The following is a 17,184-nucleotide window of genomic DNA, read 5'->3' as shown; positions in this document are numbered from 1 at the left end:
GCCCACTTTAATGTGAAGTAAATGCTTTTTAAAAACTGCCTCAGATTGAAATAATTATTTTAATTAAAAACATGAGCCTAGAATAGTGGTTGGGTTTCTTATTTGTCCCATAAGTAAGCATGGTCATTTAAAGAATATATAATGATGCAAATTATAGTCAGTGTAACTCAGAGCAGTGAGAAGCTAGAAAAACCAGAGCACTTTTACTTAAATTTTTTGAGATAATTTCTTTAAATTTAATGAATGGATCAAATACTTAATGAGCTCACTTTAAATAGAAGTGTATGCAATCTTTAGTCTCCTTCAGTGTCTAAAACAAACAAAACAAGCAACAATTTTTTTATTGAGAAAAAATTTCTATAACATAAAATTCACCATTTTAAAGTGTACAGTCCAGTGGTTTTTAGTATATTCACAATGTTGTGCAACCATCACCACTCTCTAATTCCAGAACATTTAACTCACCACAAAAAGAAACTCCATAACTTTTAAGTCACTCCTGATTCCCTCTTCCCTTGATCCCTGGCAACCACTAATCTACTTTCTATCTCTATGGATTTACCTATCTGGACATCTAATACAAATAGAATCATACAATATATGACCTTTAAAAAACAACGGCATTACTGATACATAATTGAAATACCGCAAAATTCACATATTTAAAGTATACAATTCAGTGGTTTTTAATATATTTGCATATATGTGCAACCATCATAACAGTAATTTTAGAACATTTTCATCACTCCAAAAAGAAATTCTGTACCTTTAGTTATCACCTCCCTGACCTGCCATTCCTCCCAGCCCTAAGCAACCAATAATCTACTCTCTGTCTCTATAGATTTGCCTATTCTGAATATTTCATATAAATGGAATCATACAATATGTGGTCTTTCGTGACTAATTTCTGTCACCAACATGCTATTATCTGACTTTTTAATGATAGCCATCCTAGTGGTACGAAGTGATATCTTGTGGTTTTGATTTGCATTTCCCTGATGACTGATTATGTTGAGTATCTTTTTATGTGTTTATTGGCCATTTATATATCTTCTCGGGAGAAATGTCTATTCAGACCCTTTGCCCATTGTTTAAATTGGGTTATATGTCTTTATTATTGAGTTTTAAGAGTTCTTTATATATTCTAGATGTAAGTATGTAATCAGATATATGATTTGTAAAGATATTCTCCCATTCTGTGAGTTGCCTTTTCACTTTCTTGATAGTGTCATTTGAAGCATGACACTAGAAGTTTTTAATTTTGATGAAATTCAATTTATCTATTTTTTCTTTTATTGCTCATGCTTTTGGTCTCATATCTAAGAATCCATTGCCAAATCTGAGGTCATGAAGATTTACTATTATGTTTTCTTCTAAGAGTATTATAGTTTTAGCTTTTACATTTATGTCTTTGATCCATTTTGAGTTATTTTGTATGTAATGTGAGATAGTGCAAATGGTTCCTGGACCCAATTCCAACATGGGTGCATGGAGGCCTCCCCATACCAACAAGCAGTTCTCAAATGCCAGCAAGGGGTCCAAGAATACAATTCAATTCTGACACTATCCATCCAGAGATAGAATCAGATTCCATGGGTAAAGGCCTCTGTCCCACAAGATTGCCTTCCACTTCAGATGCCAGTCACAAGCCCAGGTTGTTACCTGTACTTCTGACTGAGTGGATATAAATCAGAAGTTCCCACAACCTCCTCCTTGGGTTCGATTAATTTGTTAGAACGGCTCACAGAACTCAAGAAAACCCGTTTACTTACTAGATTACCAATTTATTACAAAGGACATTAAAGGATCCAAATCAACAGCCAGTCGAAGAGATACATATGGTAGGGTCCTAAACAAAGGAGCTTCTGTCCTTGTGGAGCCGTGAAGCTTGGGACCTGCCACGGTGGCACATGGAAGCATTTTAGTTCCCCAACATGGAAGCTCTCCAAAAAAGGATGAGGCACCGTCCTTTTGAGTTTTTATGGAGGCTTTGTTATGTAGTCACAACTGACTAAGTCATTGGCCTTTGGCAACTGATTCAACCTCAAGCCCCGCTCCACTCCCCAGAAATCAAGGGGTGAGACTGAAAGTTCCAATCCTCTGATCACATGGCTGGTTCTCCTGGCAACCAGGATCCAAAAGTCACCTTTATGGCCCTGAGGTGCTTTCGGGAACTGAGGACAAGAGACCAAATATTATACTCCCATTGCTCTTATCGCTCAGGAAATTCCAAGATTTTGGGGAGCTGTGAGCCAGGAACTGTGGATGAAGACCAAATATATCTGAGAAATATATTTCGGTCATCTGAATGACCAAATATATATATTTCTTATAAATCACAGTATCGCAAGTAGGGATCCAACTTCATTCTTTTGCATGTGGGTGTCCAGTTGTCCCAGCACCAATTGCTGAAAACACTGTTGTATCCCCCATTGAATGGTCTTGGCATTCTTGTCAAATTTCAGTTGACCATAGATATATAGTTTCATTTCTGGAATCCCAATTCTACTCCATTGTTCTTTATTTTTATCCTTATGCCAGTACCATACTGTCTTGATTACTGTTGCTTTGTGGTAAGTTTCTAAATTGGGAAGTGTGAGTCCTCCAACTTTGTTCTTTTTCAAGATTGTTTTGTTTATTCTGAGTCCCTTGAAATTTTATATGAATTTTATAATCAGCTTGTCCATTTCTGCAAAGAATAAAATGCAGTTATAATTTTGATGGGGATTACATTGAATCTGTAGGTCAATTTGGGGAGTACAAAACAAACTTTTAAAATAATTTTACTTAGCTTAATCGGTTGTGGTAGACTGTTTGCAAAGATGGCCACAATTATTTACTTCCCTGTATCTGTGGATAGACGCTATGATTTTTGAGCTCCTCCCATGAAATAGTGGAGTCTATTTCCCATCCCTTGAATCCAGGCTGGCCTTGTGTCTTACTTTGACCAAAAGAATGAGGGAAGAGTAACATTGTGCTAGTTCCAAGCTTAGACTTCAAGATGGCTTGCACACTTCTCATTCTATTACCATGTGAACAAGTTCAGGCTAGCCTGCTGGAGGATGAGAGACCACATGGAGCAGAGACAAACCACCCCAGCTGAGGCTATCCCACACCAGTCAGCTTCCAGCCAACCTACAAGGTACCACAGATACGACAGGCAACCCAGATGAGATCACTGAAGCCTGGCCCAAATCAGCAGAACTGCCTAGTCTATCCAAAGACTCAAGAGCAATTTAAAAAAAAAAAAAGGTTGTTATTTTAATACACTTAGTGATGGGTTGGTTTTTATATTATAATAAATAACTGTTACATAGGCAAATTAGTTAAAATGTCCACAAAAATATTTCCTCTTTATGGATAAACAAAATGTGATATATATATACAATAGAATGTTATTTAGCCTTAAAAAAGAATGAAATTTTGATACATGCTACAAAATGGATGAACCTTGAAAACATGCTTACTGAGATAAGCCAGACACAAAAGAACAAACATCGTATGACTCCTCTTATATGAAGTACCTACAAGAGGCAAATTCATAGAGACAGAAAGTATAATAGAGGTTATGAGGGGCTGGAGAGCTATTGTTTTAATGAGTAGAGAGTTTCTATTTGGGAAGGTGAAAAAGTTCTGAAGATAGATAGTGGTGATGTTTACACAACATTATGAATGTACTTAATGCCACTGAGTTGTACACTTAAAAATGGTTAAAATCGTAAATTTTATGTTACGTATATTTTATGAGCCCTGCTGGACTGGTGGTTAAGACTCAGCGCTCTCACAGCTGCAGCCTGGATTGGTTCTGATCAGGGAACCACACCACCCATTTGTTGGTTGTCATACTGTGACAGCTGCGTGTTGCTGTGATGCTGAAAGCTATGCCATCTAGATACCAGCAGGGTCACCCACGGTGGACAGGTTTCAGTGGAGCTTCCAGACTAAGACAGACTAGGAAGAAGGACCTGGCACCACTTCCAAAAAAATTGGCAGTGAAAACCCTGTGAATAGCAGTGGAGCATTGTCTGATACAGCACCAGAAGGTGAGAGGATGGCGCAAAAAGACCAGGCAGGGTTCCCCTTTGCTGTATACAGGGTTGTGGGAGTCGGAATTGACTTGAGGGCACTAACAACAACATATCTTACCGCAGTTAAAAAGACATGTCCTCTTTGACTCTGAATTTTTAAATGTGTCTAGTCAACGCATTCATCTGGATGGACTCACTGGAGTCCTTGGGCAATAAAAACCCACTTAACACATTAACCTTCAGAGCAACTCTGTGAGTTCTTTTGATTGGCCCCGTTCCTGGCTCTAGCTGTTTACCCCCAGCTCTCGCCACCCAGCTCCTGACTCAAGGCTTCAACTTCCACAACTTGGAATTGTCAGCAGCCAGGCACAAGCTCAGATTTAAATACATACAACCCTGTGAGAGAAGATAGTGTACAGTGAATCTGGTAGTGTTTTATTCCACTGAGATTCACTGTCATCTGATGTATTATTTTGTAGCCAGCTAGCCACATAAATTTACACTATGTTAACTTACACTGAAAAAACATATTTTTTCAAATTATTTAAAAAGCGTGATTGTCATATAAACAATGAACACATGTCAAAGTTTATTTAACTCATTAATGAAGGAACCAGAAGACAGAGTTTGATGAGGATATGAGTTACTGGGATGTAAATGTCAGTGGGAAAAGGAATGCTGAAATCAGATTGTTTTGGATATGAAACTGATTTATATCCTACAGGACAATAAAACCATAACCTTTGGGTTATCCTCTCTACCAGACAGGGAAAACAACTCATACCTTATCAGTTTTTACAAGTTGACGTCTAACTTTACAGAGTTGTGAGACATCCAAACCCTAGTCAATTGCTAGCCAAACAAAGTTACATTTCCTGAGAGATCTGACCCTCGGGTGAGTCTATTAGAATATGCTCTAATATGATATCAAAAGGTCACTTAATTGTCTTTTTTGTCTTTTGTCCAATTTCTGGATATTTTTTTCTGTACAACATGTACTACATTCACAACTACATTTGCTATGGAAAAATAAAGAATAGAGACAAATGATATGCTTGATCCCCCTACCATTCCATCCTGCAGTGAGCCTGGGATGGTAGATAAAAATATACTCTTCCCTCCATTCCTCTCTGTATCCTGGGAACTCTCATCAATGAATATGAGTCCAGGATTTAAATTTGTGGATTTTTCAAACAGGAGGTCACCTAAATGCAAGCCAACTATTTCATGTGGTGCTCATCCAAAAAAACACAATTTGTTCCAATACTGGTGGAAAAATTGTAACATGTGGTCCCAAATTGGAGCCTTGCTAAGGATTTCTAAGGCTAATTTTTACTGTTTAAATTTTGGAATTCATGCTGAATTTAGGATCTAGGAAAATCACAAAAGGAGATAGCCTTCTGTAATATTGATTTTTCTTTTTTTTTTTTTTTTTTCTTTTTGGTGAGGGAGATCAGCCCTGAGCTAACATCCGCGCTAATCCTCCTCTTTTTTGGCTGAGGAAGATTGGCTCTGAGCTAACATCTATTGCCAATCCTCCTCCTTTTTTTCTTCCCCAAAGCCCCAGTAGATAGTTGTATGTCATAGTTGCACATCCTTCTAGTTGTTGTATGTGGGATGCGGCCTCAGCATGGCCGGACAAGCAGTGCGTCAGTGCGCGCCCGGGATCCGAACCCGGGCCGCCAGCAGTGGAGCGCGCGCACTTAACCGCTAAGCCACCGGGCTGGCCCTGTAATATTGATTTTTTAATTGATTTTTTTTTTAAGGAGGTAAATACATACTCTATAGATTTCAAAAAGTACGATGAGGTTGTAGTAGACACCTATTGGGACCAGATCCCTTTTTCTAATCTGATTCTTCAGCTGCTCTGAAGACTAATTGCTAATTGCACAGAGCTGCCTCCTTTTCTAGAGCATTGTCTTTGGCCAATAGGAGCCACCTCTCCTGAGAGGATACTCCCTCTTGAGGGCAGCTCACAGCCAATGAGTGACTGATAAGGGCACAAAAGCCTGGACCCTTTGTCTCAGGGTAAAACCAACGCTATGGCATAAGTCATACTCTAGAGTTCCTCAGGGTATCAGGCAGAAGCCAGACTCCAGCTAAGACACATTCTTGTTGAGCTTTTGATCCTTTCCCTTTCTTGCTTACCACACTCCCCTTCTCCTGAAAGCACACACTCAAGAATCCCTGTCTCAGGCTCTGCATCTAGGGAAGCTGACATAAGACAAGGATATTGAGTGAAAAGTAAGCTTCCTTCCTGCATCTTTCCTTCAAGCACCCAATTCACTCATATGAAGCAATCAGGGTTGCCAGTGTCTTGGGTCAACTTACAGAAATACGAAAAATATATGTAATATGTAAATATAAAATAGCTATATTAAATATGTATTTTTGTGGGTTTATTTTTGTTTTATACAAACAAATGGCAACATTCCCTATCACTATTTTGCCTTTTGCCTTTTTATTTGATAACGTATCTTGGAGATGGTTCCTGACCAGTACACATAGTGCTGTTCCTTTTGTAAAAGCTGTGGAGTATTCTGTTGTATATATCTACTGTAATTAGGAAATTGGTCCCTTAATTTTGGACATGTAGATTATTTCCAATGTTTAGCTATTAAATAAACATATATAGCAATGCTATAGTGAATCCTTGTTTGTGCAAATCCTTGTTTGTGTGAAATATCATAAATTATTAATATTTTTGTAGGACAAATTCTTATTAATGGAATTGGTAAGTCAAAGGGTACATGCATTTGTATTTTGGCAGGTATTGCTAAAGTGCTTTCACAAAAATTAAATCAATTTTCATTACCACTGAAAATATACGGGACTGGCTATTTCTACAACCCTCACCAATGTGATGTGTAGCCACACTTTTTACATTTTCCAATCTGACATATAAAAAATGGTATCTTTTATAATGAATGAGATCATGCGTGTATTTATATGTTTAAGAGCCATTTGTATTTCCTTTTCTGTGCACTATGTTCTTTGCCATTTTTATATTGGATTTTGGCTGTTTATTATTAGTCTGTAGGCACTCTATGTAGGAAAATTAAATTTGTGATGTGTTATAAATATTTTGCCAAGTTTATCGTTTGTCCTTTTCCTTTGTTTATGGAGTTTCAATGCTATGCAGAATTCTTTTTTGTTTTTAGCTTATTGAATATATAAATCTGTTGTCTTATGGTTTCTTGATTTTTGCTTGGCACTGGGCAAGTTTTACCCTGGTCCAAGATTATTTTGGAAGTTCTCGTATATTTTCTTCTAATACTTTTATGTGTTTACCTTTTTTTTTACATGTAATCTAATGCATCTGCAATTTGTTTTGCTATAAAGTGAGAAGCAGTAATTCAATTCTTTTTTTTCCATTTGAATAGCCAATTATCTCAATACAATTTATTGAAAAATCCATCTTATTATTCCTATTTTATTAATAGCTATTATTTTAAAAATTGGTGTTAGATTTCATCAAATGCTTTTCAGCACTTGTGGAGATGATTATATAATATTACCACTTTTTCTCTACTAAGTGGTGAATTATTGAAAAATTCCTGCATGCCTGGAGTAAATACCACTTAGTCAAGTTGTATTACTCTTTTAATGTACTCTTTAATTCTGTTTGCTAATATGGTATTTAGGATTTTTATATACATATTCATATATTGAGCTATAGAGGCTTTTTTTTTCTGTATTATCTTTGTAGTTACATTCATTTCATTAGAAATTTAGAAGTTTTATCCCTGCATGCTTTAGAATATAGAAGCACAGAGTCACTATTTCTTTTTTTTTTTTTAATTTTTATTTATTTTTATTTTTTCCCCCCAAAGCCCCAGTATATAGTTGTATGTCATAGTTGCACAGCCTTCTAGTTGCTGTATGTGGGACGCGGCCTCAGCATGGCCGGAGAAGTGGTGCGTCGGTGCACGCCCGGGATCCGAACCCAGGCCGCCAGCAGCAGAGCGCACGCACTCAACCGCTAAGCCACGGGGCCGGCCCCAGAGTCACTATGTCTTAAAGATTTGGCAGAAGTCTGTACCAGGGTGCTTTTCAGGAAGTAGCTCTTTAATATTTCCCCATATTTTCTATGGTAATTAGTCTCTATATTTTATATCCATTCTGAGCTCAGTTTTGGTAATCTCTCATTTGAACCAGGTTCTCAAATTTATTTTATAGTGATATACAAGGTAGTGCCTTCTGAATCTATTAATTTCTCTTGTATCTATGATTAATTCCATCATATAAATTCTTATTTTCTGCATTTATGATTAAATTAAATAACAGTTTGTCTTGCTTTATTTTTGAAGAATTAGGTTGTGGGTTTATTTCTCACTGCCATTTCTTTCAAAGTTTTTAATTTCTGCTTTTATCTTTATTAATTCATTAATTTTTATATCACTAGGCTTATTTTCTTGTGCTTTTTCTAATTTCTTGATTTGAACATTTAATTCTTTTACTGTCAGTCTTGCTTTTCAAAAATTAATGTATGTGTTAGGACTTTGCATTTTCCTCCAAGCACTGCTTTATATGTATCTCAGATGTTTTACCATGTGTTCTCACATTTCAGTTTCAATTTCCTCTTTGATACAAAAAATATTTATGATTTGTTTGTATAGTTTTGTTATTAATTTCTAATTTAATTGTATTAGGTACAAAATAATATTGTCAAAAACTAATGTTGCCTATATTATTTCTATTTTTTGAAATTTATTGATTTTTTTAAAATCACGTTTTTTGAATATTTCTTGGACACATAAAAAGATGTGGGGCCGGCCTGGTGGCGTAGCGGTTAAGTTCGTGTGTTCCACTTTGGTGGCCCAGGGTCTGCCAGTTCTGATCCTGGGCGTGGACCTACTCACCGCTTATCAAGCCATGCTGAGGCAGCGTCCCATATAGAAGAGCTACAACTCTACAACTACGACACAGAACTATGTACTGGGGCTTTGGGGAAAAAAAGGAAAAAAGAGGAAGATTGGCAATAGATGTTAGCGCAGGGCCAATCTTCGTTAAAAAAAAGACGTGTCTATTGGTAGAGTATAGAGTTATATAAATTTGAGCTATCTAATTAATTATTCCTTAAGATGTTTGAATCCTTAGTGGAAAGACACAGAAAACGTATTTTTTTAATAGGTGGTTTTGATACTCTTTTGTTGTAGACTGTTCCTAGCATTATAGGGATAAGAGAAAATATTGTTGTTTTAAAAATTATAGCTGTAATTTTTTTTTTGCTTTATAGTTTGTAAGAGCTGTATCCTATAGAAAAAAACACTTTCAAGAACCTTTAGTTAACACAAAATAACCAAGATTTTGTAGCATGGGTGATTTAAGAGTGGTGATGATTAATATACTGTTTTTAAAGTTCCATTTGCTCTGTGCTAATATTCTTAATTATGTTAAAACTTCCATTTGCTCTGTGCTAATATTCTTAATTATGTTAAAACTTTTGGTAAGCCTGATATACAAGATGTTTTGGGGGAAACTAAGGAGAGACCGCTGTGAACACTTGAAGGAGTGGAGAGCTTCAGCTACCTGGAGCAGTTATGATGCGGGAAATGGTGACCAGCAGAAAGGGGCCTGTTTTTGGTACTGAGGATTGAGACCTTAAGGTGTCATGCAATAGAGAGGTTGGGTTCAAGTGTGGGTTAATTCACGAGTGGACTTCAGATACCTCCTCCTGGAATATAATAGATAGCACAAAACCTTGAAAGGAGAAACTAGAGCTTGCTAACCCATGGGTTGGGACAATCTACCCAGCAGATATCTATCTTATGCTATTGTAAATAATAATAGCTCACTGTTTTGTTGAGTACTTACTATGTGCCAGCCACTGGCACTGGGCTGAGGTAGATAGATAGATAGATAGATAGATAGATAGGTAGAATGATGGATAGATAGATAGAGATAGAGATGTATGTATATCATAATTGGAATATATATGTGTATATATATTCATTTAATCCTCACTACAACCCCATGAGGCAAGTACTAGTATAATTCCCATTTTACAGATGAGTAAACAGAAACTTAAAGAATTATCCAAGATGGCACAGTTGGGATTTAAATACAAGCAATATGACTCCTGACTGGGTCTTTTAGGTGTGAAAAGTAAACTAAAGAAACTTTTGGTTGTGGATGTGATGGAATAGACACACTTCTCCTTGTTCCTACCACTAAATACAACTAAAAACCCTGGACACTATTTATAAAACAAATATAAGAAGACTCTGACAGGCGGAGCAAAGAAAACAGAACGGACCCAAGGTATGACATGCATTGAGTTCCCTGAGTTTTCTTTTTCCCTCATATTCTCAACTGGGTGCTGGAGAAGGTAACAATCCAGAAATGCCAACAGATGTAGACAATAATAATAAATAAATAAAAGCCTGTTCTTTCTAGCCAAAGGACAGGAAAGTGCAGTCTAGCAAAACTGAAAATGTTTGGACAATACTAGCCCTACTGCAGCCAAATGCCACAGTAAAAATTGAGGCCCCACCCCCACCCCTGTCAACAGAAGCTGAATGGGGAGCCTAGACTTCCACCCTCCCCCAGCTGGAATGAGGCAGTCCTCCTCCCTGCTTCTCCCCACCTAGGGTGGTGTCAGAGAAGGCCAAGTGAGGAGCCAGGACTTTCATCTTGATCAGTCAGTGACAAGCCCCTCCATCCTCCAAAGTTTCAGTGGATACCATGTGAAGACCTTGGACTTCCACTTCTCTGACAGTGACAAGGCAGCATCATCCTTCCCCTACTGGTGTGATGTTAGAGGAAACTTGCTCGAACTGAAGATTTAAATAAGATCCAGAGTCTCACAACCTAATAAATGTCTAGAACTAATTTTTTAAAATCACTCATTTTCCCAAGAATCAGGAAAATCTCAACTAAAGTGAGAAAAGACAATCAGCAGACAGCAAGACCAAGATGACACAGACAGTGGCACTCTCTGATAAGGATTTTAAAGCAGCCATCAAAACACGCGTTAGTGAGAAATTTTGAACATGCTTGAAACAAATGAAAAAATAGAAAGTTTCAGCAAAAAAGTAGAAACTATAAAGAAGAGCCAAATGAAAATTTTAGAACTGAAAAATCCAATAAAATATAAAAACTCACTGGATGAGCTCAATAGGTGACTCAAGAGGATAGAAGAATAAATCAGTGAGTTTGAAGTTAGATCAATAAAACTTACCGAATATGAACACAGAAAGAAAATAGACTGAAGTAAAAAAATGAACAGAACCTCAGGGACTTGTGGGACCATAACAAAAGTCTTTCATTTGTGCTATCAGAGAGGAGAAAGGGGGTGAGAATGAAAAAGTGTTCAACAAAATAATGTTGAATTCTTCCTGAATTTGGTGTAATATATAAACCTAGAGATTCAAGAAGCTATTGAACCCCAAACAGGATAAGCTCAAAGAAATACATGCCAAGACACATCATAATCAAACTTCTGAAAACTAAGGACAGAGAAAAAATCTTGAAAACAAGAGAGAGGAACAATGCCTTACCCATAGAGTAAAAACAATTTCAATGAGAGCAGATTTCTCATCAGAAATCATGGAGGCCAAAACAAAGTGGCAAAACATTTTTTTTTTTTTGTGAGGAAGATCAGCCCTGAGCTAACATCCATGCCAATCCTCCTCTTTTTGCTGAGGCAGACTGGCCCTGGGCTAACATCTCTGCCTATCTTCCTCCACTTTATATGGGATGCCGCCACAGCATGGCCTGACAAGCGGTGCCTCAGTGTGTGCCCCGGATCCGAACCTGGGCCGCCAGCAGCAGAGCACGCACACTTAACCGCTATGCCACGGGGCTGGCCCCGGGCACAACATTTTTGAAGAGTTTAAGAAAATAACTGTGAACTCAAAATTATATATTCAGTGAAAGTATTCTTCATGAATGAAGGGGAAATCTAGGCATTCTCATATTTAAAGAAAAACTAAAAGAATGTGGCACCAGTAGACTAACCTAAAAGAATGGCTAAAGGAAGATCTTTTTTTTTTTTTTGTGAGGAGGATCAGCCCTGAGCTAACATCTGCCAATCCTCCTCTTTTTACTGAGGAAGACTGGCCCTGGGCTAACATCCATGCCCATCTTCCTTCACTTTATATGGGACGCTGCCACAGCATGGCTTGACAAGCGGTGCGTGGGTGAGCACCCAGGATCCAAACCGGCAAAACCCGGGCCGCCGCAGGGAGCGTGTGCACTTAACCGCTTGCACCACCAGGCTGGCACCCTAAAGGAAGATCTTTAAACAGAAAGAAAATCATGAAAGAAAGAATCTTGGAACATCAGGAAAAAAGAAACAATGGAAAGAGTAAAAATATGGATAAATACGACAGACTTTTCTTCTCTTCATGAGTTTTCTAAATTCTGTTTGAGGGCCAGCCCGGTGGCACAGTGATTAAGTTCCTACACTCCGCTTCGGCAGCCCAGGTTTGCAGGTTTGAATCCTGGGCGTGGACTAACGCACCACTCATCAAGCCGTGCTGTGGTGGCTTCCCACATATGAAATAGAGGAAGATTGGCAACAGATGTTAGCTCAGATCCAATCTTCCTCAGCAAGAAGAGGAAGATTGGCAACAGATGTTAGCTCAGGGCCAATCTTCCTCACACACAAAAAAATTACGTTTGATCATTGAAGTAAAAATTATAACACTGTCTGATGTGATTCTCAATAAATGTAGAAGAAACATTAAACACAATTATATTATAAATGCTGATGGGTAAAGGGAAAAGATAAAATGTTGATAAATGTCACTCAAATGTTGATAAAATGTCACTCAGATAAAATGTTAACACTAAAAAAAAAAAAAAGAAATTCAGAGAATATAGAAAAGTGTAAAGAAGGAAGTGATAAATTACAACAGTCCCATTAAAGAAAAGTAAACCAAAGAGCTTCTTTTGAAATGGAGATGTGAAAGCTTCTACAGTACTAGACTGCTTAATATGACAAAGGTAAAGTTTGTCTGTGCTGTAGGCAGAGAGACTATTTACTTTAGAGAAACAGTTGTGTTCTATGCCCAAAGAGCAGTATGTGTACGTATGAGCGTGTGTGTGTGTGTGTGTGCGTGCATGCACGTGTGTGTGTGAGAGAGAGAGAGAGAGAAGCCATGTTTGATCTTATGGCTCAACCTGTTTTCGTGACCAACCTTATGTGACTTTAGTGCTACTTCGGGACCCAGCCGATAATATGAGGTCTGCACTTACTGGGAAGCCATTCTCCCCACCTTTACGTGAGAACTCGCACTGCTCTGGCAGCCCAAGGAGGCAGTAGGGAATTCAGGAGACAGCACTGCTTCTTGACCATGGACTCCTTTTGGAGAACCCAGACAGCCCAGGAAACTGATGAGAAGACAGGAGTAGAAGAGTGAGAGTAATTTTGTCCCCAGCATGTGAGAGGATACCTGGGGAACTCTGAGAAAAGACAGGGCATATATGACACAGCCTAGGTATCTCAGTGGGTAGGTAGGGGCTCAAAGTCATTGCAATTAGGATACTAAAGGAAAATTTAGCTTCATTTTATTCTTAAGTTGATTGCAATTTAGACGTATACACTATAGTTGCCTTCTCAGAGGTCTTGAGACATCACTGGATCTTCAGATCTAGGTAGCTAAGCCATTTTTGATGGGAGACTATTTCTAAAAATTCTAAAAAGAAATTTTTGGATTCCCTCACTACCTCTATTATTGTCTAAAAGATTTTACTGTTTATAAATTGTTCCTACTTGCAAATTATACTCTTCCAAGATGTGGTTAAATTTTATTTTCTTGTATTTTGTTTTCATTTGAGTGGAAAGACACCTTACTTTTGTATTTATTTTAAAAATCATATTTTAAAGGGTGTCATTAAATCATTATGATTGCACTAGTTGGAATTCTTTGGGTTGCAAGTGACAGAAACCCAACTCAAGTTAGCTCAAATAGAAAAGCATTGTGGCTACTTCCAGCCACAGCTGAATCTGGGGGGCTCAAACACAGTCCTCAAGGCCTCATGTTTTTCTCCAGCAATCAGAGGCTATGTTAGTATGTCAGAAAAGTCTCTCCAACAAACAAGCAAGAAAGGACTTGGGGAGAACTGTAGTTGGCCCGGCTTAGTTCATGTGCCTGTTTCTGAACCAAATACTGTTCCCAGGGAAATGAATGGCCAGGCCTGGTCTCCTGTGGCTGAGTAAACGTTAAGTCTCACTAGAGACACATGAAATGGCTCCCTCGTGGGAAAGAGGGTGGCCTGGTGTCAGAGGAAGAGGAAAGAAATGCAAATTACACCCAAAATAATAGATGTCCAACAGATTTCTGCCCACTGTGCTTGGTGGTATGAATACAGAGGTAATAAAACATGGACACTACCTTCAAGAAATTATTTTCCCCAATTTTCTTCCTTTTTCCCTCCTGATTCCTTAAATAATTTAGTAAACAGCTTTACCTCCTGTTTAAGGTGCTGTTCCAGACCAGAGCCTTCTGGTTTCTATCTTAAAAGTCTTTGAGATCTGGCAGCTTCTGGTTTTGAATTATACTCAGGAAAATTTCCTGATCATTTTGGGACTCTCCCATTCACTGTGAGAACAAAAACATTTTAAATTAAAATCATTAGTTGCCTACTGGGGTTGTGAGTAAAATAGAACTGGTAAAACCAGAGGCTCCTTTTATTAAAGAAAGTAATGCATGATTAAAGCATTTCTGAGCAAAAGAATTCCAGTATAGATTCACCAATCCTGGCATAGGTGTGCCTCTGACATGTCCATACATGTCCTGGGCATATCTTACATGTGTATATCATTCATGCTCACTCCACCCATCCCAGAAGCCTGAGGGTCAAGGTCTTTTTTAGATATTATTAAGATTTGGATGAAGGTCGGACTAAGGGGAGAAGATAGGAGTGCATATATGAAACCGCAAATGCCAAGACCTGCTATCTAATTTTCCTGACTCCTTTATTTTTAAGATCAACCATTTATAATACGACTACTTAATAAGTTTATTGGAAAGAAAAGCACCTGAAAGATTGCTTAAACTATTCTCTCGCTTCAGGGACAGATCTGTACCTGATTTAGCTAAGGAATTAATCTGCAGGCAATAACATTCCAGCCACCTTTGGTAATTCACTGCATTGCAGCCCATCCCTAGCACCCAACCCAGAACTCGGTTGGGCTGGGAACAAGATGAGGCATAAGTGAATGGAAGTATTAATGAGTGATAGCGAGAAATAGATAGAGCAAGCAAAATTTTTAGAAGTGCCTTTTTGAAATGAAAACAGGATTTCTTTAAAAGTTATGTGATTGGATTTTGATGGATGAACCATATCTGTTTCTCTGCTCCATCCTGAAACCTCACCAAAATAACGAGTTGAATTTTTAACAGCTTTGTTGCATACCTGACATACAATAAACTATACATATTTAAAGTATACAGTTTTATGTGTGTGTGTGTATATACACACACCACCACAATCAAGATAACGAACATAACCATCATCCCCAAAAGTTTCTTTGTGCCCATTTGTAATCTCTTCTTCCAGCTCCTCCCAACCATACACCCATTCCCAGGCAGCCATTGATCTGCTTTCTGGTCACTATACTATATTAGTTTACATTTCCTTGAATTTCATATAAATTAAATCATACAGTACATAATCTTTTATGTATGGCTTCTTTCACTCAGCATGATTATTTTGAGATTTATCATGTTGTAGAATGCATCAATAGTTCATTCCTTTTTATTCATCATTTCATTGTATGGATATACCACATTCTGTTTATCCATTACTTGTTGATGGACATTTGCATTACATCCAGTTTTTGGCTGTCACATAAAATTTCTATGTATATCTGTCTACAAATCTCTGTATGGATATAGGCTTTCATTTCCCTTGGGTAAATACCTAGCACTGGAATAGCAGGATCATATGGTAGGTGTATGTTTAACTTTTTAAGATATCACCAATCTGGTTTCCAAAGTGGCTATTCTATTTCATGTTTCCCTCAGCAGTGTAGGGAAGTCCCAGTTTCTCCACATCCTTGCCAACAGTTGGTATAGTCAGTCTTTCTAATTTTATCCATTTAATAGGTATGCAGTGGTATCTCATTCTGATTTCAATTTGCATTTTTCTAATGACTAGTGATGTTGAACATCTTTTCACCCATATATCCTCTTTGGTGAAGTGTCTGTTCAAATCTTTTGCCCATATTTTAAGTGTGGTTTGTTTTCCTATTATTGACTTTTGAGAGTTCTTAATATATTCTAGATACAATCCTTTATCCAAATTCTATTTTGCAAATATTTTCTCTGAGTCTGCGGCTTGGCTTTTCATTCTCTTCACAGTATCTTTTGAAGAGCAGACATTTTAAATTTTGTTGAAGTCAGATTTATCAATTTCTTCTTTTATGGATTGTGCTTTTGGTGTGGTATCTAAGAAATCTTTGCCTAACCCAAAGTCACAAAGATTTTTTTCCCATTTTTTTCCTAGAAGTTTTATAATTTTAGCTTTTACATTTAGGGCCATGATCAATTTTGAGTTAATTTTTGTATATGGTGCAAGTCATTGATTGAAAGTCATTTTTTGTTTGTTTTTGCATATGAATACCCAATTGTTCCCGTTGAAACGTTTGTTAAAAAGACTATCCTTTCTCTGTTGAATTTCCTTTGCACATTTTGGGAAAATCAGTTATCCGTACATAATTGGGTCTATTTCTCTTCTCTTTATTCTGTTTCATTGCTCTATTTGTCTCTCTTTGTGCCAATACCACACTATCTTGATTTGTATAGCTTTATTAGTCTTGAAATTAGCTGATGTTAGTCCTCTAACTTTTTTCTTCTTTCTCGAAATTGCTTTAGCTATTGTAGGACATTTACACTTTCAAATGAATTTTACAATCAGCTTGTCAGTTTCTACACAAAAAGCCTCAGGATTGAAATTGCATTGAGTCTATAGATCAATTTAGGGAGAATTGACATCTAAACATTATTGAGTCTTTCAACCCATGAACATGGTATATATATCACTTCGTTTACCTAGGCCTTTTAAAATTTCTCTCAGCAATGTTTTGTAGCTTTCAGTGTACAGATCTTTCATATCTTTTGTCAGAGTTATCCCTACGTGTTTTATTTTTTGTACTATTGTAATTTATAGTGTTTTTCTAAAATTTCAATTTAATATTGTTCTT

Source organism: Ceratotherium simum, chromosome 5 (genome assembly GCF_057802395.1).
Source record: "Ceratotherium simum simum isolate JZ-2026a chromosome 5, ASM5780239v1, whole genome shotgun sequence".
NCBI lineage: Eukaryota > Metazoa > Chordata > Mammalia > Perissodactyla > Rhinocerotidae > Ceratotherium > Ceratotherium simum.
The sequence above is the reverse complement of the archived record's forward strand: the minus strand, read 5'-3'. Positions refer to the sequence as shown.